Here is a 24,493-nt window from a genome sequence, read left to right on the forward strand (position 1 = left end):
GAGGAAGTTTTCTGACTGGGCATCATTAACCCCTCTCACAGCTGGTTGAGCTCAGGGCCTTGCAAAAGCTCGCAAACAGCGACCCTCATAGGGAAGGCTGGCAGAGGGCAGGCACTGCAGCTGATGCCTGCGGTGCCTCGGAGTTGGGAGAGGAGGAGGAGGTGCAGACAGAGGGTGTTGCGAAGAGAGGGATGCAAAGGAAAACAAGAGAGGAGGAAGGGAGCGGGAGAAGCAGCAGGAGACATTTGTACAGAGGATAAATAAAGCCAGCTAAAGTGCTTTAAACTCTCTGGGGGTTGATGCCCAGTGGAATAGAAGGCTCAGGTGGAAAGGATGGCCAAATACAAAGCACGCCTAGAAAGGGGGTTGCCAACGGCCCCAGAGACCCACTCCCCTATTGGGATTCCAGGGGCATCCCTCGCCTACCTGGCAGACTCTGGGCCTACCCGCTCCCAGCGTCTGCATTGCAGGGTGTTCTTCCCGGCCTCTCTGCCATGTAGGTCCTGGATGGCAGGGGAATTCAGGGCATGCAGACTCGCCCCTTTGCTGGGAAATGAGTCTAACCGTTGCCACTCGGGCTGGTGGGGGCTGTTCTAGGAATGGGCAAATATTTCCCTCTCTGTGGGTTAGGGCAGTGTCAGAATACAGGCTGGAGACTCAGAGGGTCAGTCTCCCACCAGAGTTCACCTTGGACAGCTTGTGCTGTCTAAGAAAAGCCATTTTTGCCTTTGGAGATATTTAACTCACCACTGCAGGGCTCAGACTATACGGGCCCTCCTGTGGGCAGGCACTATGGCTTACAGGATGGTGCACTGGACTGGGACTCAGGGGAGCTGGGTTCTAGTGCCCCTGCTGCTGCTAGGCGACCATGGGCAAATTATAATTGTATTGTATGTCTATGATATTTGGAATGTCTCTTAAAGCCCCAGCTCCTGGACTCATATGATTATGAGAGTATCTCAGTTTTCATTTTTTTTTTTAATAGAGGCTTAGGCCTGTCTGAAAATGTGACCTTAGGGCAGTGGCTCTCAACCTTTCCAGGCTACTGTACCCCTCTCAGGAGTCTGATTTGTCTTGCGTGCCCCAAGTTTCACCTCATTTAAAAACTACTTGCTTACAAAATCAGACATAAAAATACAGACGCGTCACTGCACACTAGGACTGAAAAATTGCTGACCTTCCAATTTTTACCATATAATTACAAAATAAATCAATTGGACGATAAATATTGTACTTACATTTCAGTGTGATACTTGAATTTCACTTGTGAGCCTTGTCTGAAGCCGGAGCCTCAGGCGGCAGGGCTGAAGCATGTAACTTAGCTTCACAGGGCCCCTGTGGCGTGGGGTCCCAGGCAATTGCCCTGCTTGCCACCCCAGTGAAGGCCAGGCCCTTGTGAGCCCCCTAAACCCTTCCTGTGACCCTCCTAAGTGTCGCAACCCCCACGTTGAGGATCACAGATCTAAATGAGCTGAGGACCTCCTGGAAGACCTCGGCATAGCCCGGCGGTACGCATACCCCAGGCTGAGAACCACTGATCTAGGCTACGTCTGCAGCTGCGGGATGAGCCTTCCCTGGCCAGGAGGACAGGCCCAACGTTAGTGGGGCTCAAGCTAGCATGCTAGAAACAGCAGCATAAATGTTCAGACCCTGGGAGCTCAACATCCATGCTGCTATTTTAAACCTCCTGGCGTGAGCCCTGCTTAGTTGACCTGGGACAAGACTCACTGTCACAGAGTATTTTTGCACCATGGACATTCCCTCAGAGAGCAGAAGGCCAAGAAAAAGAACCCAGAATTATTTTGTTACTGCCATGATTTTTAAGCCCATTTTGTGATTTTGGGGGCCTGACTTGTGATTTTTAAACCCCTGGGACGGGTGGTGCTGCCATCACCCCTCCTGCTATTGCCTCCAACGTCTCCCCGCTTTGCGAGCCCTGGATACAGGTGCTGTTATCCCCAGTGATGAATCATCTGGCTTCTCTTGCCAGACACCCTTGCCTGGTGTGAAACTGCTTCCTCTGAATCACAGCCGCCCAGAGTGAGGAGCGGGGGGTGGTCCAGGGCCAAGTGGGAGGTCATCACGTGTCTCCTTGAGTGCCCCTCACACACTCGCTCGCGCCTCTGAACAGCAGAGCCCAGAGCCCAGGGAGTGCTCCCTGAACTGTGCTGTGAGACGGGCTCTCGGGGTCACTGGAGGGAACAATGGCCACTCTCCTGGGCTCTCAGGGATGGGGGAGTCCCTTATGGAATCACCATGATCAACACCCTCTCTGCCGCCCCTCGGGGCCATCCCAAAGGAAGATGCCAGTCTGCAGCCAAGCCAGAGCCTGCTGGTGACCTGAAGGTAGGTCAGCCCCTGCCCCTCATGCGGGTTTAGGTGGGGCTTACCCCTATATGGGCTTCCTTGTGGCAGGGTATATGTAATTACACACACACACTGAGGCAGTGAAGGGGTTAATTCCCTTCCCCAAGGTGAGAGACCAGGCCCTGCCCCACCCACTATAAAGGCTTCCTTAGCTGCCAGGTCTGGATGATGGATTCTGTCTCTGGCTCATTAGGAGGGGAGTGCGTTTAGGGCAGGGAGGGTTTGTGTCCTTCTGTGTCTTAAGGAACTTTATGCTGGAGCAGATGGCCCTGCTCCAGCCCTGTCTAATGCAGACACAAGCCTGGCAAGCTCACCCTTTCTTCAGCTGGCCCAGGACGCTCACTTCATTGCAACAACAGCTGTGTGGAGACGCAGCCAGCTGCACAGCTCCCATGACCCCTCGGACAGAGGACACCGTGGTGGGGGAGGCCCTGTGAGTAAACCCTGCGTTTCATTTACTGAGCACTGGACGCTGCCTCTCACCTACTGTCTGCTGGCCTGCAGCGCTTTGCCTTTCCTACACCCGATCAGCAGTAGGCTGCTCTTGGTGCTCACCCCTGCCCTGCTCGTCAGTATTCGTCTGTGTGCTGCTTATCTGCCTCCTGCCTTGATCTGCTGCCAGTAATTCCCTTAGGGCAGAGGCTGGGATTGTGTGTGTGGAGGAGGGCGGGGGGAAGCGCAGGGGTAACCTCATTTTGGGAGAAGATGATGAATCGGTGAGGAGAATGAGGTCATGAAGCTAGCTGTGGGTCATAGTGCTAAGGTCCATATTCGATCCCAGGAGAGACCCAACCTAGACTAGGTGGTGTGTGACATGGAATGAGAGTAGGTTTGACAAGGGCGTGCTTAGTGGGGCTTTATGCTGGTGGCCCTATGGGGTATTCATGTGCTGGAGCAAAGAGGGGGTGGGATGTAACGTAAGGGGCATTCCTCTGCTCTGTGCTTGGAAACTGGGGTTGCCTACGTGAGCCGGGGCCTGGACTCGGTGGCTCAGCATCTCCCTTCCAGTCCTACGTTCCTATAGCAGTTCTCTGGCTACTGGGGTATGTGTGGTGCCGATCGCTGGCAGACGGGGCTTGTCTGACTGGCGCTCTCTCGCTCTCTTCACGGGTTGGTTTTGAGGCCCTGGCTAGGAGTTTGGCACGGGGGGATGTCCCCAAGGCAGGCTGGCGTGCAGCCTGGGGGGCAAGGTTTGGGTTATTCATGGTGGGCGTTCTCCTTTACAAAGCACAGGATAGAAATGGTGCCAAGCTGCTGTGACGCCGGCTCTCGACGTGAAGCACCAGTCCCTGCGCTAACCAAAGCCATAAATCCTTCTAGCCGGGTGTGTAATGGCCACAGGGCTTTCCCTATCGCTGTTCCTGGCAGAATTTCTGCTGGCTGCTTCATTTGTATATTTTTAAGGCCGGAAGGGAGCTGGAGTCTGACCTGCACAATACAGGCCGGGGAAATCCCTGCTTGGAGTCCTGTAACTGGAGAGTCTGATGGGCCTGCAGCCAATCCAAGGCATGTGCTATCATCTCTGGTTGCCGTTTGAGGAACCACCACAGGGTGGAGCCCCTCTTCCCAGAATATGGCCCTGCAATGGTTGATACTCTGCTCCAGCCATCCTCCTGAGGAGCGCGGTCGTAGCTGCTGCTGGTTGCAGGACCTGCTGCTGCACGCTGCTCTCCCAGTGGGCTGGTGGCCTGGCTCATTGCCACCCAGAGGGGATGCATCCACCTTGCCTCACCTGCCCTCTCCTGTCCAATGCATCCTCCAGGATAGCAGGTTGTCGGAGAGGCGGGTGGAGGGTGGGCATCTGTATCGAATGTGAGGGGACCCAGTGGGGTGGGCGGCACCATTCTGCATGGGAGTTCCCTGTAGGAACTGGACAGATCCACCGCCCACAACTCTGCCTCTGGGTGCCTGTAGCAATGGCAGGGGCAAGGGGAACAAGGGCTGTGCTTATGTCTGAGGGGTCCTGCTTGCATCGGTGAGGGGTCACTGAGTGCTCTGGTCCTCGCGCTTCCTCTGAAACTCTCATTCATGTCCCATAACACCACTGCTTGGCTCCTACCTCCCCGGCAGGCACCCTGCACCATTCTGCTGCTCAGGGAGCACCACGGCCACAATCCCCTCCGCAGGCAGGGCACCCTCCTAGCTAGGCCTTTCTGGTAGCTGTGGACCCACCTTGCTGGCCAGCCACATGCCCTGTGCAGCCATCTCCCCCTCTCCCTCAGTGGGCAGGCTTCCCTGCATCCCACCCGGAGCTCCGAGTCCCCACGCAGCCTGTGTCCCCCAATCTCCCCCAGGCTAGCTCCGCAGAGGAGCCCCATCGATAAGGGGGAGCCAGTCTCTGCAGCAGAGCAGCATTCTGCCAATAGAGCCCTGCAGACTCCTTCCTCTCCCTGTATTAGCTGGGCTTTGTGCTGGAGAGCTCGCAGAGCGGGGAGTACGGCTTGTCGGGGCCTACGGGCTTCCTGACAGGAAGATGGATACAGAGAACCCGGCTTCCTCCACAGCACACACGGAGGAGAGCGCAAAAGGGCCGGTGCGTGAACACTCAGGCGCTCTGTTCCCATTCGCAGCCCCGAGATCTTGACCTCCGCTCCCATTCTCGCTCTGAATGATGCTCTCCTCAGCTCCTGCTTAGTGAGAGCCTAAGATGGCGGCTGCCCCTGCCATCGGGCCCAGCGGGGATGGGGAAGTGAGCCGCAGTTCGGCTCAGGGGAGGCCCTGGGCAGTGCACGGCTACGATTGGGGTAACCCCCACCAGACTGGGGAGGTCAAGGGGCTGAGTCGGTTTTAGATCAGATTCCATAGGGGTGGCCCAAGGCACCGCAGGGACAAACGGGGTGGCCACCATGTCATGTGGGAATACTCGCTCACCGGCCCTGGCAGTTTCCTTGGCATCACTGAGTCCCTAAGGGCCTGCTGCTCTCAGTCACGCTTGTATTTGTGTTGCTGTAGTGTCTTGAAGCCGCACCTGAGATCAGGGTGCGGCGGTGCTGGGTGCTGGACAGGAGCATGCTGAGACAGACAGAGGATGGGAAAAGGCCAATATTATCCCCATTTTACAAATGACCAACTGAGGCTTAGGGTGGCTACGGGACTTGCCCAAGGCCTCACAGGGACTCTGTGGCAGGGCTGGGTGGCTAACCACAAGAGAGCATCCTTGCTCCCATTTGGCACCGCAGCTCAGACACAGAGGAGCTCCAGTGGAAGGCAGTAGCCCCAGGGGGCTCCGGCCGTCACAAGCTGAATGCGATTTATAATGGTGCGTGTGTGAACAGCATATCTGCCGGGCTCCAGTGGAAAGTCATGATCTCAGTGCTGTCTACCTAGCTCCCTCTTCTCTACCCTTCCCCCCCAGCCCAGTTCCAGGGTAAAACAGGAGATGGCTATTGAGGTCAGGGTGCCGCTGAGCCACAGGTCCCACCACCCCCAGGTACTAAGTCCCTTTGCTGGGGGCCTGGCTGTGGCTTGGACTCAACCCAGGAAGCTGGTATTTCATGTGAGCTTTGGCTGGGTGGGGTCAGCGCCGGTAACTAAGGAGGAATCATATCCCACCTGCTCCTCCCCAGGGAGCTGCCTGTCAGCTGAGAGATTCCTCTTCCATCAGCCTCAGAGACTGCTGCTGGCAAAATCCAGCCCAGCAGTCGAAGAATCCCACCCTGGAGACACCTGCCTCAGATGCCTCCTGGCCCCGCTGCCTCCCGGGGCCTTTTCACTTCAGGGTAGCAGCGTTCGCTGGATGGGTTTTCTGCTTGCCTCGGTTTGACCCTCTAAGGATGTTTAGCATCTCTCAGTTCTGTGGCATCTGGCCCATTAAGGATGAGTCATGCTTTCCAGATGTGCAGCAGCAGGCTCTGCCTGGGCAGATTGTTCAAGGCCTCCTCCTTCCTTTTCTTGGGCTCCATCTTCAGGAGCAAAGTTACTGTTATGCTGGAGGGTGCTGGTGGCATCTTTGATCCATGGACGATCAGAGACCCCACTGAAGCTGGTGGGAGATCTTAGCCACCTTTTGTTCAGGCTCAAGGAAAGAGTGATTAAATGCCTTTTTGTTTAGTGATAGTTGAAACAACAGAAGCCACTGTGCAAGGCATGGCCCCAGCATGGCAAGGCTTGAATAGAAGCTGAGTCCTATGGCCTGAAGGGCTTCCCTGGAGACTGATTGCAAATGTAGCGGCTGGAGCATTGATTGGTTCCGGTGTCTGTCTGAATGTGTTTGAAAGGAACCAGAAAGAGTAGACCAGGAACAAAGTAGGGGAAGCATGGCCCTGGAAGGAAGCCAAGAGAGCTTCTCTTGGGCAGAGTTCTGGTTGGAAAGGCAGGCTTGGAAACTGCAAGTGAGGAAACGGCTCCTCTTTGTTCCTAAGGTGTTAGGGAAGCAGGAACTTGTGCGTGGTGCTTGTAAATAAACAGGATTGCACCAAAGAAGTGTATGAGTCACGTAATCAATTTCCTTTCCTAACAAAAATAACCTGCAAGACCCTGCATGCTGGGTAGCCCCTCTGGCCAGGGGCATCGTTACTGATCTTAATTAAATAATGCCAAGGCCAGATGGAACCACTGTGATCATCTAGTCTGTCTTCCTGTATAATACAGGCCAGAGAACTGCCCTGAAATAATTCCTCTTTGTCCAAGAGCAGATCTTCTTGACAAATATCCAGTCCTGAATTTAAAATTGCCTGTGATTTTAAAATCCCCCACAACCCTTGGTAACGCGTTCCAAAGCTAATTAACCTCGCTGATAAACTTACACCTTATTTCCAGTCTGAATTTGTCTAGCTTCCATCTCCAGCCATTAGATCATGTTAGACCTTTGTATGCTAGATGGAAGAGCCCTTTATCAAATATTTGTTCCCCCTTGTAATCAAATCATCTCTCATGTCAACAACCTTCTCTTTGTTAAGCTAAATAGATTGAGCTCCGTCATGTAAGGCAGGTTTTCCAATCCTTTAATCCGTCTCTTGGCTCTTCTCTGAATCCTCTCCAATTTTATTCCTACTTGGGACTTGCAGTAGGACAGGGAGAAAACAGCTGCTATTCTCCTACCTGGACCTGGTTTCAACAAATTTGGGGGGCCCTGCAGAGCCCCACAATTGTGACCCCTAATTGCAAGGCCCTTGATCCTTGTGTGACTCTCCCTCCCCTGTGAACCCTGCCATGACAGCTGGGGTAGGGATGAGAAGAGGTAGTGGGCTAGTGGGTGCAAATTGGAAGAGCTCCAATGATTTCAATAAAAAGAACAGGAGGACTTGTGGCACCTTAGAGACTAACAAATTTATTTGAGCATAAGCTTTCGTGAGCTACAGCCCACTTCATGGGATGCATTCAGTGAATTTGTTAGTCTCTAAGGTGCCACAAGTTCTCCTTTTCTTTTTGCGGATACAGACTAACACGGCTGCTACCCTGAAACCTGTCGTCAATTATTTCAGTGTGATTTGCACCAGCTAAAAATCTGGTGTCCATCTGATGTGCGTCTGTGGAGGGAGCCTGGAAACAGCAGATGGGTGTCTGCTCTTCAGCTGCAGGAGATGAGACGCTGCAATGTGCCCCACCCAGTCAGGGCCAGGATAGAGGGGAAAGAGAGACCTGGGTTCCCCAGCAGCTTCCATCGCCTGTCCCCATGGAGCGTTCGGACAGCACAGCACACTGCCCCCTCCAGGAGACGTGACTCTGGGAGCAGCTTGCTGCAGGAGGGATCCACGGATGAGAAATAGCTCCCTGCGACACGGAGCCTCGTGGCCAGACTCAGTGCTCCTGGCTTCTCGAGAAGAAAAACCACCTCAAACTCTAGCACAGCAAAGATTTTTGCCCTGGGAATAATAAAAGCTCTCAGTATGCCTGAATCTTCCAGTATCCACGCCAGAGACCCCGTGCCAGGCATGCCTTGGTTGGCGTGGTCCTGTTCCAAGTGCCTCTGACATCTGAGAGTCAGGCCCACGTATTGCCCATATACTGCGCAGACCCCGGCCCACTTTCCTCCCCTTCTGCCCTTGCCCCCTCCCCTCTCACAACAAATGCCCCCACCTTGGTTGCCTCCAGCGCTGCCAGCCCAGCTTTGCCCTTCCCCAGGAGCTCTCTGCCAGCCGCTTGCCCTCTGTCCCTGCTGTCATGCCCTCCCTCGAGCATGAGAGCGGCATGACAACAGGAGCGCTCCAGCAGAAGGGCAGGATGGAGAGACCCAATTAAGATAGGTCCATGACAAGTGGCCTCTGAAAGCGATCCAGGCTGCAGGTCCTTGCCCTGAGCTGGAGGAGCTGCTCCTGCAAAAAGCCAGGGACTGTGTCCCTTTATTATCTTTCCAGGGTGGATGATCTTTTCAATTCTCCTTCCCTCTGGTTTTTTTTTTTTTAATATTGCCCAGATCCCCCTGCGCATGGGCTAGAGCCAGTCAGCCCTTCGACGGCTCTGGCACAGGGACCAAAGGCGGGAAGGTGCTGGAGGCACAAGGTGGGTCTGCCCCAATTGCCCAGTAGCTCAGAGGCCCCCAGTGGGGCATTGCAAGGGTGCAGAATTGCCAGGGTTCAGGCCAGCCAGAGCCACGCACCCTCCCCCCCGAATTAAGCATTATTCATGCCCTGCTGAGGGATGTGCCCACCCCCCTTGGTATCTTGCATAATACAGCAATGCCACCATCTCCCCAGAAAGGGGGACAGGTCTCCTCCCTTAGCAAGAGGGGCCAAATCCAGGGGGATATTGCTGGGGAGATGCTCAGTATCTGTTGGGCAAAGGCCTAAATGGAGGTGGGGTCTTACAGCGCCCCCTAAAAGCTGGGACGGTTGGGCTCAGACAGGTCTGACGTGGGAACCTCCGGTTTCAGTTCCCGCGAGTCCCACCCTGAGGGCTGTCTCCGTACAGCCCTATATCCCAGTTGCCCCTAAGCTGGCTCTTGGCCAGCACAGAGCTTCAGAGCCTCAGTGAATGGAGGGGGCAGCTGTGGCTTCCCTCCAGCTACCTCCAGGGCTTGAAGGGTCCATTATCGGCCTTGGCTGCTCTGCTGTGCCGCACCCCTGGGGTGCTTGGGCTCTTGGCACTGGGTTCTATGGGTTTCTGGGAACCTGGTTACCCTTAAACCGCCTGCTGCCCGGGAAGGGGGATGTGCCTTCTGCAGAGGCTGTGCTGAGCCCTCTGGATGCACCGTTTTGCAGCGTGAACGCCGCTCAAGCTGCAGAGCCGAGTCAGAAGGCCTGTGTTAGCACAGGGCCAGCCGTAAGTCCAGGTTTCTAATGCATGCTCAGGCATGGATTTGGACCTACAGACCCGGGCTTACGGTGCAGTGTAGGCATATCCTGACGCAGACCCCTATATATAAAATCTCACACACCCCCGGTACATAGCAATCGCTTCATCTGCCCCAACGCCCAGGGTGCTGGGGAAGGGGAAGGCTCTGCATGCCTTTTACCCTCCCCGCTCTGAATCCGTGGTCAGCAAGGCACTCTCCTGCTCATCTGAATGCAGGGCTTGGGCTGGCTTTGGGGAAGACATGACTCTAATCCCTTCAGAAACTGGCTGTAATGAGGAACTCGTCAAACAAGTAATTGCTTCAATTCTTTCCTTGCCACAGTTTGTTCATTAAAGGAAACTCGCCGCTTGGAAACCCAGCCGGTACTGGAGGAGAGGGGCTCCAGGGATGAATTCCCTGCATCACTCCTGCATCCCTAAATCTGGGGGGTGGGGGATTTACTCTTCCCAGCGGAGGAACAGAAATGGGAACAGAAATCGACCCCAGGAAGCATGGGCTAGCTGCCTCACTCTGGCTCCCTTTCTATCCAGGTGATGCTCTGCAGCCTGCAAGGTACGATTCAGGGGGAGGCAGCTGTGTGAGGCTCAGATACCAGGCCTGGTTTTGCAGAGATGCTGAGCACCCATTACTCCTCACTGAAGTCACTGGGAGGTGCAGGGGCTCAGCACCTCTGACTCTCATGCCCATGGTGCTTCCATACTACAGCCCTAAATGTCCTTGGATAGAGTCCCTGCCTGTCTGTGTGCCTCAGTTTCCCCATCTGTAATATGGGGGTCTGTGGTATCTCTTGGGTATTCTGAAGGACTGGTGTCTCTGTGCCAGCTGAGAGGGGACAGTGCCCTCCCTTGTAAAGCACTTTGAAGTCTCTGAAGACAGCAGCACTTCCTTAGCAAAGTGCAGCTATCCAAGCTCCTTGCATGTTCAAAATTTCCACGCAGACACACGCTCAACCGCTGACCCCTTCCGTGCCGAGCACACTGACCACTGAATGGGTGTTTCCTTCCCTCCCGTCAGGGTGCGCCATCCAAGCCTGCATCTCCCGACTGGATCCCCGCACGTTTCCTCCCCACTGCTGGCTAAAGGGGCCGAAAACACAGAACTAATATGCAAATCTGACATTTAATTTGGACAGGAGGGCTTAAGGAGGCTGCGGAGAGTCCACTGCTCACAGTTACGAAGCAGCGGGGAGCCTGACGGAAGCGAGCCAGGCTGGCACCAGGTGACGTAGGCCACAGCTCTCCGGTGGCCGTGGCCCATGCGGTTGACCATGGCGCTCTCTGGGAGGGTCTGCGGGGGCACGCTGGCTCCCGGAACCGCAAATGGCGCTGACTTCTTGCGTGGCTCCACCCGGGGCCACCGCTGTTGCCTTTTGCCAGCCAAGAACTCTTCTCTTCTTCCTCCTCCTCTCCTGCACCACTTCTAGCTTTGCCGGGGGCAATTCAGGAGGCAGGCAGAGCTCAACTGCCCTTGCCCTTGGAGCCCTGTGAGCTCACACACTGCACTGCTCTAGCAAGCCGGCGGAGTTGGCCCTGGTAATTTACACCCCTAGGGGGAGGGGGAGAAGGTGTATTCTTTACCCAGGTTAAAAGAGCAGCGAAGACACGGCAACTTGGCTTTTCGCTCCGGTCAGCAGCTCGAATTCAACCCCAGACGACTCAACAGGCTTTAGCCTGAGCTAAAGGCCAAGTGGCCACCATCTTCGCTGCTCTTTTAACCTGAGCTAAGAACACCCCTTTTTTGCAGTGTAGACACCCCCTTAGTTTGAATCAGGCCTTGTCCACATGAGGAAACGGCCCCTGTTTGGCTATGGACGTGATCGGACCCAGATTTGAACGAAGTAAGCGGCCGCACAAGTGCAGCCATTCTCCGAGGGCTGTTCCAAACAGTCTCTTGTTCCAATTCCGCCGTTTGGGTTCAGAGCGTGACATGGTGCCCGTGTGGCGACAGTAGGGCGAGGACCAGTGTGGATGTCGCGAGATAGACGTGCTTTAGATTGGTACAGCGCCTTGCACTGGACTCACAAGCGCCTTTACGCTGAGAGACGTGTGTCCCGGCTAGGAGCTTGAATCACTTCAACTCTTATCCGTGTCGAAACCAATATCGTTAGTGGTCCAAAAACTGTGCAGCCCAGCCCTTATTTCAGTCTAGCTGACAGCGATTAGGAATGGGTCTAAGCCATGCTGAAACAAGCCCCTCTTGGGGATGCCTGTACTGCAAGACAAGGTGTGACTGTAGCACAGGTTGACACTGGCTTTCCTTTCGTAACCGCAGGTAACAGCAGGAGCGTGGGTGGCGAGACGACCGCCCGCGCCAGTGTGCCTCGCCGAGCTGCAGTCACCGCTTCGATGGGGGGGAGGCATGCCCTGTGTCAAGCGGCACGTTGTAAGCATCCCAGAGCGTGGGTGCTCTGAGATCTGGGTGGAAGGCCTGAAACTCCAGGGCACACACCTCCCTGTGCATCTCCTTCTCTCCCATTTTGAGCTGCTGGCCTGTTTCACTTTGCACTGCCTGGAGCAAGGCAGCAGGTGAGAGCTCGTCTCTGGCTTCCACGTGCCTAGAGTCTCAAGGAATCAGGCACCTGTTTCCCTTATGCGTCCATCTTCAGAATCTTTTGGGGTCCAGCCGTCTTTCACACCCGCTCTTTCCTTGATAGGCTGTAGCACTGAAATCCCCCTCCCCATTTTTCCCCCCTGGACTCTTGTTTGCCCCTGCCCCCAGCCCATCCTTTCCTGCCCACCCCTTCCCCGGAACAGAGCAAGGCCAGAACAGAAGCCCACCTCCGACCCATCCACCAGCTCTCAAGTAGGAGACGGCACTCGAATCCAGAGCAGAACCTGTAGCGAATGGGAACTCAATTAATCTGCCTCTTTAGCAGTGCTAACTACACATCAGAGCCAGCTGATCAGAATGCCGGCAGTGCGAGGCACACAATGCTGTACGGGAACGGCGGCTCTAATGAGTGGGCCGGGAATGAGTCAGCAGCACCTTTGAAGACGGCATAATCCTTCAAGGCCTGGAATTAAGACAAACAAAGCCTCCACAATCCTGCTAGGAAACATTCTTTCTGTCACACTGGCCTGCATGCGAAAGCTTTAGTGTGCTCCTGGTGCCGACGCTGAATGGCCCTGATTTGAAGGGGATTATGGCATTGCCACTCAGTGTGTAAAGTGCCTCTCCAAACGCTGCTCGTCATGAAAGAGGGCTGGGCCCAGTGGCAGCTCTCCAGTGTGGGTGTGGTCTGGGTAGCGCTGCCGAGTGAGCTTGCCAAGATCCTGCCCGCCTGCAGGCGGCGGGAGGAGAATACATCACACAGCAATGCTTCCCATAGCCCCTCGCGCCCCAACGTTGTGCCATGCTTTGCATTAACCTTAGCTGGGGTTGCTGGTCCTGCTGGAGATGCAAGTTGACGGGAGCCTTGCCCCTGGGAAATCAGCATCTCCTACTGCTGCGGCCCAAAGGCCAGTGACCCCAGGGATGGGGCCCAAATGCTGGGGCCGATGCCCCCAGGTTTTGATGAAGCCACTGCTTCCTCTTTGGATCCTGGCCTCTCCATCCATCGCCCCAGCCCAGTGCTATTGCACTGAGCAAGAGGACTCCTGGGGCTTTTGGGGCTTTTCACCCCTGCCTGGCAGCTCTCCGGAGCTGGAAGAGCCCGACACCTGGAAATGCAGCTGGACGGTTAGAGAGGAAACAGGACGCAGCTGTAAGGAGTGCAGAGGGAAGGGAAAGAATGCAGGAAGAGGTGGATGCCAGCTTGGAAACAAGGTGCGGGGAGAATTGTGAGCAGGAGGGGTGCAGGGCAGGAGAGGGGGCAGCTGCATGGGACACCAGCTCTGCTCGATATGAGCAGGCTGCGGGATTAAATATTAATGCCAACACCCTGTGAAAGCAGCAGCATCTACGCCACTTGGGCATGAATAAAAGATGGGCCAGAAAACGGGGAAGAGCAGCAAATTAATTAATCTAAGCAAAAGCCTCTTCGCTCCCATTAAAGAACAAGCATCAAACCCTCCCAGGTACAGCTCAGCCTGGGGAGTGGGCCAGGGGGCTCGGGGCCTGGGCTTTTCAAGGTGCTGGCTGGATCTGCTGTCCAGAGAGTCAGGAGGGCACTGGCCTGGCTGGAAGGGGCCCGGCACAGACTCCTAGAAGTGGATCTAGGCTAGGATTGGTGTTCGCAGCTGGAGCCTTTAGCTAGTGGCTGGATCCAAACACTGGTCTCCACTTCCCGCCACCTCTAAAACTTTGAGCATGTTCAGAGCTGGGTCCAGAATTTTGGGGCTCGGGTACCCAGGGCTCCGGCTCAGGCCCCGCTCTTGCGTCGAAGGGATTCGTGCACGCTGGGTAAGTGGCTGCTGTGTGTCTGCGATTGGACCGAGCAGGGCAGAAAAGGGTTCATGATTTCGGAAGCCCTGCAGCCTGTGTTCTGCTGGAGGCCTGACTGTCTGATCACAATGGTCCCTTCTGGCCTTGGAAGCTAGGAATTGATGAGCTTGCAGGGACTGATCTCCCTGCAAAACCAAAGGCAGGTGCCCATTTGGAGAGAGGAGCCAAACCTAGCCCATTCCTGGGGGGTGGCTGGGTGCAGGATTGGTGGCAGAGGGAGCAACTTCCCCTTTCTGCCTCAGTCTACCCCAGCCACTGAACGGGTAGATTGAAGCTCCCAATTCCCCCTCGTCAAGGCAGTGGAACAGGGGCCCTGGCTATGCAGGGCTTCTCCCATGGCACTCAGCTGGTCCCTGGCAGCGCATGCTGCCTGTGTGTACTGAGGATAATGAATCGGTAACAAACAAAACCTGCCTTTCCAAGGCTGTTTTTGCTTTCCTACCGGCATCCTCCCACCCCCCCCCCTTCTTCTCCTGCAGTCCCTAATTAAGAGCGGGGGAGGTGCCCCTCACAACAAGTGTCTGTTTGCCAGGGAGCTAAATTAGCCCCTAATCCAGGAGGTATTAGGCGGCTGTGTTTTCACGTGGGCTGGGGATTTGTCGCTATTCCATCTCCGTTCCCACATGCTTCTGAGCCTGCTATCAAACAGGCTCAAAAACCCTCTCCCTCTAGCTTCATGCCCAGCAGCGCCTCCTCACCACCAGCCCCATTCCCCATCAGCATTCTTGTTCAGTTCACCTCTGTATGGAGGTCTGGCTGGAGCTAGCCCTTCAGAGCCCCCCTGCAGTCTGATCTGGGTGTTGGGGGGGTCTCTAAGAGGGAAGCGGGGATGGAAGGAGTGGATATCTCCGCTTTCTGAGCGTGCCCATTTAAAGATCTGTCGTGGATTTTGGGTTCAGGTGTGAGCTAGAAGCAAATTGTGGGATTTTTTTTTGGAAGCCATATGCTGCATTAGTTTACAATATGCTCCTATTTTTCCCCTCCCCTCCATTTCTCCTGCCTCGCAACATAGATATCAGCGTATTGCCCTGAACTGGCACGTGTGCGCATATGTGGAAGCTGGACTACTCAGCCATGTGTCCTAAGGCCCACACGGTTAACGGAGACTCTTCCTTCAGCCCTCATTGAAGGAGCCTGATCTTTCACAGTAGGCAGGTCTGAGTTTTGTTCTTGCCTTTGGCATGAAGTTCTGAGCAGCTGGGGTTTGTGGCGTTTTGACAGCTGTAAAGTCTCTCTGGGACTGGATTGCTCACAATGTTCTACACAACCCCTGTTCCCAGGGGCGTGCAAGGTGTGGGTGAGACATAGCCAACTCGCCGTGATAGCTCTGGCTGGCGCACAAGGCCTGCTGCCTTCGTGAAGGCTAATGACATTGAGTTTACCAGCTTCCTCCGAGGCTGGGCACATGTGCTGCGTATGCATGGAGGGTCTTCTCACCCCATCCATACTGATGCGGCATCAAGTGGGAGCTCACTGTAAGTCGGTGAGCGACTGCTTAGGTTCAGTGGTGACAGGTACCTTGGACAGAGCCTCACCTGATAACTGATCCCTGTGGCCAGCCAGCAAACTGGTCCTCAACCAGTTCTAGTTGGGCTGGTGGGGCTGCCCTTGTTGAATGCCTGAGGGAAGAGGACTGGGGAGAGTCGTGGCAAAAGCACTAGAGGGGAGACAAGGTGAAATTAGGGCTTTTTTGTGGTCCTGTGGCTGGAGTGGAAGCCTCGCAGAACTTGTCAAACTGTGGTGGAAAAATGACTTTTCTGAGGATGCTAAATTTGTGTCTCACCCCCACTCTCCCCAAAAAACAAGTTTCCTTCTATAATTTTTACTTGGTGAAATGACTCAAAAGGGAAATATTGGTTTCATCTCTGGATTTAAGGGGAGGTTTTCCCTTTTCTCCCCTTCTCTCCCTCTCCCCCCACCCCCAGGGGACCCTACAATGCTAAGCACTCTTTCTGTTCAAACTGAAACCTAATGGAAAACCCATGTTCTGTTGGAAAAACTCCTTGGCACTTCAAACAAAATGAAGCATTTTTTAAATGAAAAACACTGTCACCCCTTTTTCCGACACTAGTGTCTCCTCTCCACCGAACAATATCACGTGGCCAGGGCCTTACAGGTTGGCTTCCCCAGAGAGGAAAAATCAATGGCATGGCATATAGGTACACTCTAAACTTGCTTTATTTACACACATACCCAGTCCTGGAATAGTGGGGATCAAACAGCCTGCTGGGCAGACCCTTATTTCTGGAATCGCAGCCCAACACCAATGCAACTCTGCCCCAAGAATTGACTTGAATCAACAAGGCAGGGCATCAGCTCTCCTGTGGCTTGCATAGCTGCCTTTGCCCAGAACTTAGTTTTTGATTATACAAACAACACTAGCGTTTCTTCCAAGCCTAAAAACTTGCTTGCACCCGAAGAAAAAGAACAAGGGAAGACTGTGTGTAATGGGACCATCTGGTGACACCAACCGTAACAACACTTCTTGTTTTTGAGCCACTCTAGTGCTCAGCTCTTTGTCCATCCAGGCCTACAGCCAATCAGAGAATCCAAACTGCTCTGGGCGCTTGGGCCGGGCCCCAAGCAGACGCTTGCATCTGATTCTCCCCTCGCTCACCCTAGTGTAACTTCATGGATCTAAGTGGCCTTGGGAGTTGGGAACTTCTTGGGGTACCAGCTGAAAACTGGCATCTGCCCTTCCCAGAGCTGTTCGGTTACCCAACCCCAGCCAGACAGAAATGCAGAAGGCGTAGCACGGTCCGATGCAGCCGGTAAAATAGGATCGGCTCTGGAAGAGACAGCGACTGATCTTCTCTTCTGAAGCTTGGCCCATAAATTATAGATTTTAAGCCATGTTTGTTTAAAATATTCAGTTTGCTGCTTGAAAAAGGAACCGCGTATGCACAAGGAGCCGGGAAGGAGGTATATGCGGAGGTGTTACACAGCTGCTTGGGGGGGCAGGGGAATGCTCGGCAAAGATGGATGGGGAGGACTGCCTTACAGCAAACAAACTTTCCTTCCCCTGATGAGCGTTTAAAATACACCCTGCAGTTCCCTCTGGTGCACAGCTCCACCGAGCAATTGGGTAGTGGGAGAGAGAGGCAGCACCTTGATTCTAAGCCCTGTTTTGATTCACTTCCTCTCTTTCCAAAACGTCTACCCCTTGGGCTAATCTTTCCCAGGCGTGGTGGCCTGCAGGGAGATCGGTTTGCAAAGTCTGAGCACAGACACTTCAGATATTTGCGAGTATAAAGGCCAAGCAGTGGGAATATTTATTTTTATTTTGGCCCATTACAAAAAATAAAAAGCGTGCAAAAAATTTTTTTAATATAATCAACTTTCCAGGAGACTTGGCCATGATTGTAAGACATGGCACAGGGAGAGCTGTCAGCGAGAAGTTCTGTCAAGTGTTTCCGTGAGTTCTCTTTACTGTCTGTATAGAAAATACAGCCTGAGCCTGGAATCTGTACTGCCCCCCAGGAGTAGACCAGGGACAGGTCTAATGGAAATGCTGTAATGGAAATAGGGCTTCTGATTTAGGTTTTAACCAATAAACACCCCCAATAAAAAAAAAAAAAAGCTGTTTATCCAACAAACCCAGTTTGTGTTGCCTTCACCCCGAAGTGGGAACCCAGCTGTGGCAGGGAGCAGGGAGTTGAGAATCCAGGAGGGAGCCAAGATCCCAGGGGGCAGCCCAGTCTTTCAGCCCCCACACCCTGCCCCTCTTAAATAGGTGGAAGTGCTCCTGGTGAGGACATGCACCCAAGCAGGAGAAGCATAGTGTGGACATGAACCACTGCAGTAATAAGTTGACCTAACATAGGTCAACTTACCTTTCTAGAGTAGACATGCCCTGCGACTGCTGGACGCAGCCAGATCCTGTGGTTCTCTAGCTCCCAGGCTAACACGCCGTCCTCTAAGTCCTGGTCTGGATTTTACAGTCCTGGAAGGGACTGCACGGCTGTGAGGCCAGGCTATCTCCAGTGGTGCTAGCATTGTATCTGGCCCATGGTACTTTCCAGCCTATGGGAAGGCTGCTCCGTCCCAGAGTGATAATTACCCACTTTAAGCAGTGATTCAGTGGCAGCTAGGTTCTAAAGAAGAAATGAGCTGAGCTGCTCCCACATGGGGCACACCCTCAGCCCCTTCCCATCTGCCCCATGGCTTGAACACAGCCGCACTGTGGTGTCTCAGGGAGATTATTACAGGAGCTGCCGCATGCACGCGGGTACACGCTGTGTGCTCCGCTCAGCGTGGAAGGGCATCAATTTGCAGAGCGATGAAAAGCTCTTGCATTTGTGTGCTAAACGCTTGCTATTTATTCATGGTCTCTGCTGGGAAACAGAGTGATTGTGAGGAAACAGAGGCTTCCCAGCAGCAGCTCCAGATGCTGTATCTCGACACAACTGCTCCTGAGGGTGGGTTATAGCAGTGTCTAGGGGGCCCCCGTTGTGCCCAGCACTGCACACCCCTGTGGTCAGGGACAGAAGAGTTCACAGACAAAATACATGGAACGGACAAAGTGGGCGAAAGGATTATTACCCCCATTTCACAGCTGGGGAGTTGAGGCCCAGAGAGATTGAGAGCCAGATTATCAGCGTGTATATGGGTTCAGCTCCATTTGCCGGAATGGAGCTATGCCAGTGGACGCACACAGCCTCGAATAGGGCTGGAAATTCACCCCAGGTCTCCTCAGTCCCCAGCCCGAAGCTCCGCAGGATCATGGACCGAACTTTGAGCTGAACATTAGCTGGATCCTGGGTCCAGTTCTCTGCAATCAGTTAGCCACATCCCATAGAGATGCCACTCTTTCTTCCCCACGCGCTGGGTTGCGCCTCACGCCCTGCTCCCCCTCTGGGATCCCATTACTGCTGTGAGCACCACCAGAGTGGTGCAGTTCCTTCAAATCAAAGCACCAACCCTCAATAGCGAGGTACAGAGCTAGGAGCACTGTTGGTCATGTCTGCATCAGAACTGGGGGGGATCCTTGTGCTCTGCTACCCCAGGGCTCCCAAAGGCCTGTCCCAGCATGCAACAGGCCGGGGTGACCCCACCCCCACCCCCCCCGTGGGGCTCCCAAAGGGCCTGTCCCGGCATGTACCAGGCCAGGGTGACACCCCCCACCATGGGGCTCCCAAAGGCCTGTCCCGGCATGCACTAGGCACAATATATAACCTGGGATGTGTTCTCTGGGGATGGCTTTTTCTCTAGAAGTGCAAACATCAGAAACCTGGAAGGGCAGGTCCCCAGAAAGCTGGTGAAGAGTGCCTGGCTCTGGGAGGAGGCGGCTGAGCGGAGCCAGTGAGGCCGGCATCCGCAAACAGGCAGGATTTCTCTCTGTCTCCTCTGCTGGAAATGGGGAAGAAAGTCAAACACAGCCGAGTGTGCTGGGATCACGCCTGGGGCTGGGGAGAGACTGCACAACAGGTAACTGGTCTGGGGAAAGGGCAGAGCTTTGCTTCTGCCTGCCACCTCTCTGGGAAGGTGCTGATGATGCTGATAAGCCAGCCGCTGCCGGGGGCTGTGCGTGCAGGAGAGGCAGTGTTGTCTGGGAGGAGGAATGAGGCGCATCCCAGTCTGGGAAAAGTGGGAGAGATGGGGGGGAGAAAAGAGAAGGAAAGTAGGTGTTACGATCCCTGCACCTAAACCTCAAGATCCCTGTGCCTAAACCTGAGCATCGCCCTGGATCCCCTCCCCTGGGTTCTGCGAGTCACTGGCATGTCTGTAACTGGCACCTGGAGCTCGCACGAAGCAGCTGAGCAAAACTAGCCAGATCCAGCCAGGGGCTCTCTGGTGAGGCAGGTGCTTCCATGGACCCTAGACGTTTTACAGCTCCTGAGGCTGGAGCCTTGCGCGGCCTGTCTGGGCAGTGCAGCCCAGGTCCAGCCGCCTGCCCTACGCGTGCTGCTAGCCTGGGGTCCCCAAGTGGAAACGGGTCATTTGCTTCCCCAGGAGCATACGCGGGCCTTGGTCGCTGGGTTTCCCTTTGGCCAGTTAAGCATGGCTCAGCCCCTGGCTGCCCAATCAGGACTGCTGGGTTCTCTGCCCCGGCTCCCTGCGCCAGCTTGGACCCTGTCACTACTTACCTCAAAAAGAGTTGCAACAATGGGGTGGTGGTGCGGCTGAATTAATATTTATCAAGCACGTGGAGATCCTCGAACAGAAGGATGCTAAGTACCACGGACTAGGCTGACACCAGCTGAACACTAGTGTTTAGATTGGCAGCAGAGGCAGGGACCATCTTTTTGTTCTGTTTGTACAGCACCTAGCACCATGGTGTCCGGGTCCAGGACTGGGGCTCCTAAATCCTCCACTAATCCAAACCCTCCATGTTGGTATTGGCTCCTGTGGAGCTCTGCCCAGGGAAACCAGCTGAGGAGCTGGGCCCCTTAATTTTTAAAAGGTTTCAGAGTAACGGCCGTGTTAGTCTGTATTCGCAAAAAGAAAAGGAGTACTTGTGGCACCTTAGAGACTAACCAATTTATTTGAGCATGAGCTTTCGTGAGCTAAATAAATGCTCAAATAAATTGGTTAGTCTCTAAGGTGCCACAAGTACTCCTTTTCTTTTTGTTAATTTTTAAAACCATCCCTAGAAAAACCCTTCCTACCTCACAGAAGTGTGGAGGTTTATGAAAGCCCCGTGATAAGCACAGCCCCTGCCCCATCCCTGTATTGAGGTAGTATTCATGATTGAATAGAACAGCACACAGGGGGGGAATCCCAGCATGCCTTCTCTGAACACCACACTGCCTCTTTCCTTGCCCCTCCCCTCAAGTTACCGACAGCTGTGGGTGCTGTTTTGATTTCTCATAAATGAGCCCCGCGTTCCATTTGCGTGGATAAATATAGCGCCAGCCGCCCTGCCAAGCCATTTGTCTCTTGTTTAACACGTTATCCAAGCTGCTCTATTTCTCTGCAGTCTCATAGTCTCATGGATTCATTTTGTCAAACAAATTGCACAGGCCCGGCTGCCCATTTACCCGGCGCGGTTCGATTAGGGGGTTATTTATGAAACAGCGAGACAGATGGCATTAAGGTTCTTAATAATCATCATCATAACAAAGGGGAGGGGTGGAGGCAGGAGAAAAGACTTTGTTTTATTATACACAAAAGCTCCTGCCAGGGATGACAAATTCCAGACCCCTCTAGACGCTTTTTTTTCGAGTTGCTTTTGTGCTGTTTTCAGGATGAATGGTTCCAGCAAGAGTGCTCGGTTCTGCTGGGGGAGCGCTGCAAGCATGCAGCTGGGGAGCAGGGCAGGAGTGGGAGAGCATGCACGAGTTCGCGGCCGAGATGTGCCAGCAGCCTTGATGGGGAAGAAGGTTTTACTGTACAGGCAAAGTTCACCTGTGGGAGTTTTGCCTCTGTCCATTTCCTTTGCCCTCCGGAGCTTCATTCTTTCACCTCCTTTCCCTCCCATCTGTCCAGCTATTTACTTTCTCTCTCATTCTTTCTTTCCCTGTCTCTCTCTTCCATTCTTCCTTCACTTTGGTGTGCCCGTGCATGTTCGTTCTCTCTCTCTCTCTCTGTCTCAGCTACTTCATTCTTCCCTCCCTCCCCGCCCCCCCATCAGGTGAGTTGATCCTCCAGTCACTGTGGCTCTATTGATTCTTTCTGCTTCGCTTGCTGAGCTGCGGCTTTCTGCTATAAGTCAGCTCCAGCGCGGCTGGCCAAGCTGCCTTCCCCCTTGCTGCTATGAAGGAGCCAGCAGGGAGGTCTCTGGCCCTGCTGTCCCGCAGCAGGACAGGCCTGGAAGCGCAGACGTTTTGGGGGTGAGGGCATGCACCTCCGCCTGTCTCCGAGGCGCTCCCGTCAAAGAGCCCACAGAGGCCCAGCAAGGATCCCTCCGTGCCAGGGTGCCCAGAGCTGCTCCACTCCCCTCCCCGCACAAGCGTGTGGTTCCTCCCCATTCTCGGTCACTGGGGATGTCGGCACCAAAACAGCCTCAACCCCACATCGCATGAGCCCATCCTCTGCTGCTGATGACATCGCAGTCATCTCCACGGCAATCAGGGATGCCACCGCCTGCGGAAGGGCACGGGCCTGGTTCAGAGGCTGCCGTGGAAGTGGCAGTCCCAGTGCTGGGGGTGGCTCGCACAGCAGGGGCATAGCAGCAGGCAGGAGGGGTGAGACGGTGAAGTTAGGGGGGCTGCGTGCACGTCCTTACTGTGACTGGCTTTTCCTGCTCCCCCCGCCTATCACAATGACACCCATGTGGCCAAGCTCATCTCTGCCACGCTGGTGTGAATCCAGAGAGATGTCCAAGGGATGGCTCTGGATCTGCAGTCATGTCCCTGGGGCCTTGCTAGGCCTGGACTTCAGCCACCCATGCAAGCCCCTTGTGTAGCCGTGACCCTCACGAGTGCAGCACAATTTGCGCCCGTGCAGCTCACCCCAGTTTGAAACCAGGTTAAGTCTCACTGGTACAAATCCTGGTGATGAGCAGCTTTGCCCGCCTATTCTGTGCATCTATGGGGTGCAGTTACACTGCAGGCTTGAAGCGGGGCAGTTCCCCAGAGCAGCCAAGGGTCAAGATCAGAATCTGGCCAATTTTCCCAACCATTTAACTCTGCCCGCCCTGTCCATCCTCTGTGGCTCCAAGTGTCCTAATCAAAACGGAGAGCCTGGGAGGTCGGAGGAACCACAGACTCTCTTTGCATGCCAATCTCCCAAGGCACAGAAGCGGAGTCCTCTCAAATGCTTTTCAAAGGCATTGGGGTCTCTTTCATCTCTTTGTGGTCTGGAAACGCTGCTCAGTCCCAAACAGCCGGAGAGAGATTCTGCTTCTTCAGAAGACAGGCGAACAAGGCCCTGTGCTGGCCAGTTTCCACTGCCACAGATGGCAGTATTGACGGGCTGAGCAGTCCATTGGCCCCGGGTGCTCTGTTCAAACGGAGCCTGCTCTGAGCCCACGTGCTGGACTTCCAGCTAGCCCCATAGGGCGGGCCTTGTACTGCCTGGCTATAGACCCTACGCATCTACTTGGGTGACGAAGGGCAGCAAGACTGGGCCCTTAGTTTGCAATATCCTAGGTTGCTGAGGGACGGCGGTAGATGCCTTGCTGGGGAGAGTGACTGTAGGAGGCATGGGCTGCAGGAACAGAGCAGGGCTAAGCTGGAGCAATGGGGAGAGAGGCCGACAGGGCTGGCTCAAGGAATAGAAGAGGAAGACTGAATCAAACCACTCTACGTGGAGCGCTCTGCTCCGCAGTCTACTCTTTCCATTCGCTCCAGTGGACTTTGCAGCAGGATCTGCGGTTGTCTGGCCTTTAGCAGAGCCCGGGTTCCCCTTCTCCCAGAGGCTTCACCCAGCATCCGTTCCCCATGGGCCCCAGAAATCCAGCCCCCGCTTTCTGTTCCTTCCCCAGAGCCTGCAGCCAGTCTGTCCCAGAGTCTAACTCCGGTGCTTCTACGGTGCCCATCACGCGGTTAGCAGAACCCCACTGCGAACCCATTTCTCCCACCGCCTGGCTTGTGGCCGTTCCCTCCATACCTGAGATGAGCCCAAACCGACGCCATTCACCACTGGACAGATGCCCGCAGCAGCCTTTGCATCTCCTTCCCACTTTGCTCCTCCACTGGCATGGATCTGGGGGAGGCCGGGCAGGCAGAGTTAATCAGGCCTCGTTTGTGATTACAATGAACTCTTGCGCTTCATGGCCTGCATCCTAAATCTGCTTTGCAGTGCCCCGTGGGAGAGGGATTTACACTTTCCGTTTTATGTCGAGTTAGTTAATGGTCCATTACTGTCAGAAGGATCGGTAGCTGGAAGTTAAATCCTGAAGGATTTACGGTAAGAGAGATCTGAGGGCTGGAGAAGAAAACAAGCCAGCCAAGGGGTTTGAGGGAGCTGAGGGATCCAGGAAATCTCCATCCATCAAATCCCTTCTGTCTCCTCCTCCTCTGCCATGGAGCCAGCAGCAGTGCGGGTCTCCAATCCCCTTCTCCAGCCGTGGAGGGCAGTGGGAGCGGTGTCTCTAATGGCAGCATGGTGGGGCTCCGGGTGCGATCCTTGCCCAGCTGCTTCCCCGGATGCCCTGTGCTCAGTTCGGCGCTCAAAGCTTAAGTGGGTCAAATCTAGCTCAAGGCTCCCTGGAGTTCCCTCAGCAGGAGGTTCCAGCAGGCTGTGTTTTCCTAACTGCCAATGCCACAAACTCAGCCGGCGGCTGGAAATGGCAACTCGGGGCAGACCAGGCTCCTGCCAGCGGGGATACTGCTGGTGGGTGGAGGGAAAGGTGAAAGTTGGCTCTCCTGCAGCTGCACTGGCTATGCAGGGCAGGACCCCAGCTAGATCTTCCATGCTGTCGACGCTCCCAGCTCCGCAGCAGGCTGCATGTGACCTCGCTCAGAAACTTCTGGGTCTCTATTTCTCCTGGCCATAAAATGGGGGCAGTAATACCAAGGGGGACTGGGAGGGTTAATGCATCAGTGTCTGTACAGGGCTTTGGGCTCCTCCGTGAGATGCCTATGCCAGCTAAGGATGGAGGTCTGTGGATCTCCTTCTCTCTGC

The 24,493-nt window shown here is 54.6% G+C and overlaps 1 long non-coding RNA gene across 1 annotated transcript in view; it reads left to right on the forward strand.

Moving 5' to 3' along the window:
• Positions 1-2,558: 2,558 nt before the first annotated feature.
• Positions 2,559-24,493, forward strand: part of LOC122463546 — a 48,628-nt gene continuing 26,693 nt past the window's right edge. Inside the window, exon 1 of the long non-coding RNA XR_006287013.1 lies at positions 2,559-2,800. This is a non-coding gene — a long non-coding RNA (uncharacterized LOC122463546). The remainder of the gene's footprint in view (positions 2,801-24,493) is intronic.

The sequence above is a fragment of the Chelonia mydas genome, chromosome 22, assembly GCF_015237465.2.
Source record: "Chelonia mydas isolate rCheMyd1 chromosome 22, rCheMyd1.pri.v2, whole genome shotgun sequence".
Taxonomy (NCBI): domain Eukaryota; kingdom Metazoa; phylum Chordata; order Testudines; family Cheloniidae; genus Chelonia; species Chelonia mydas.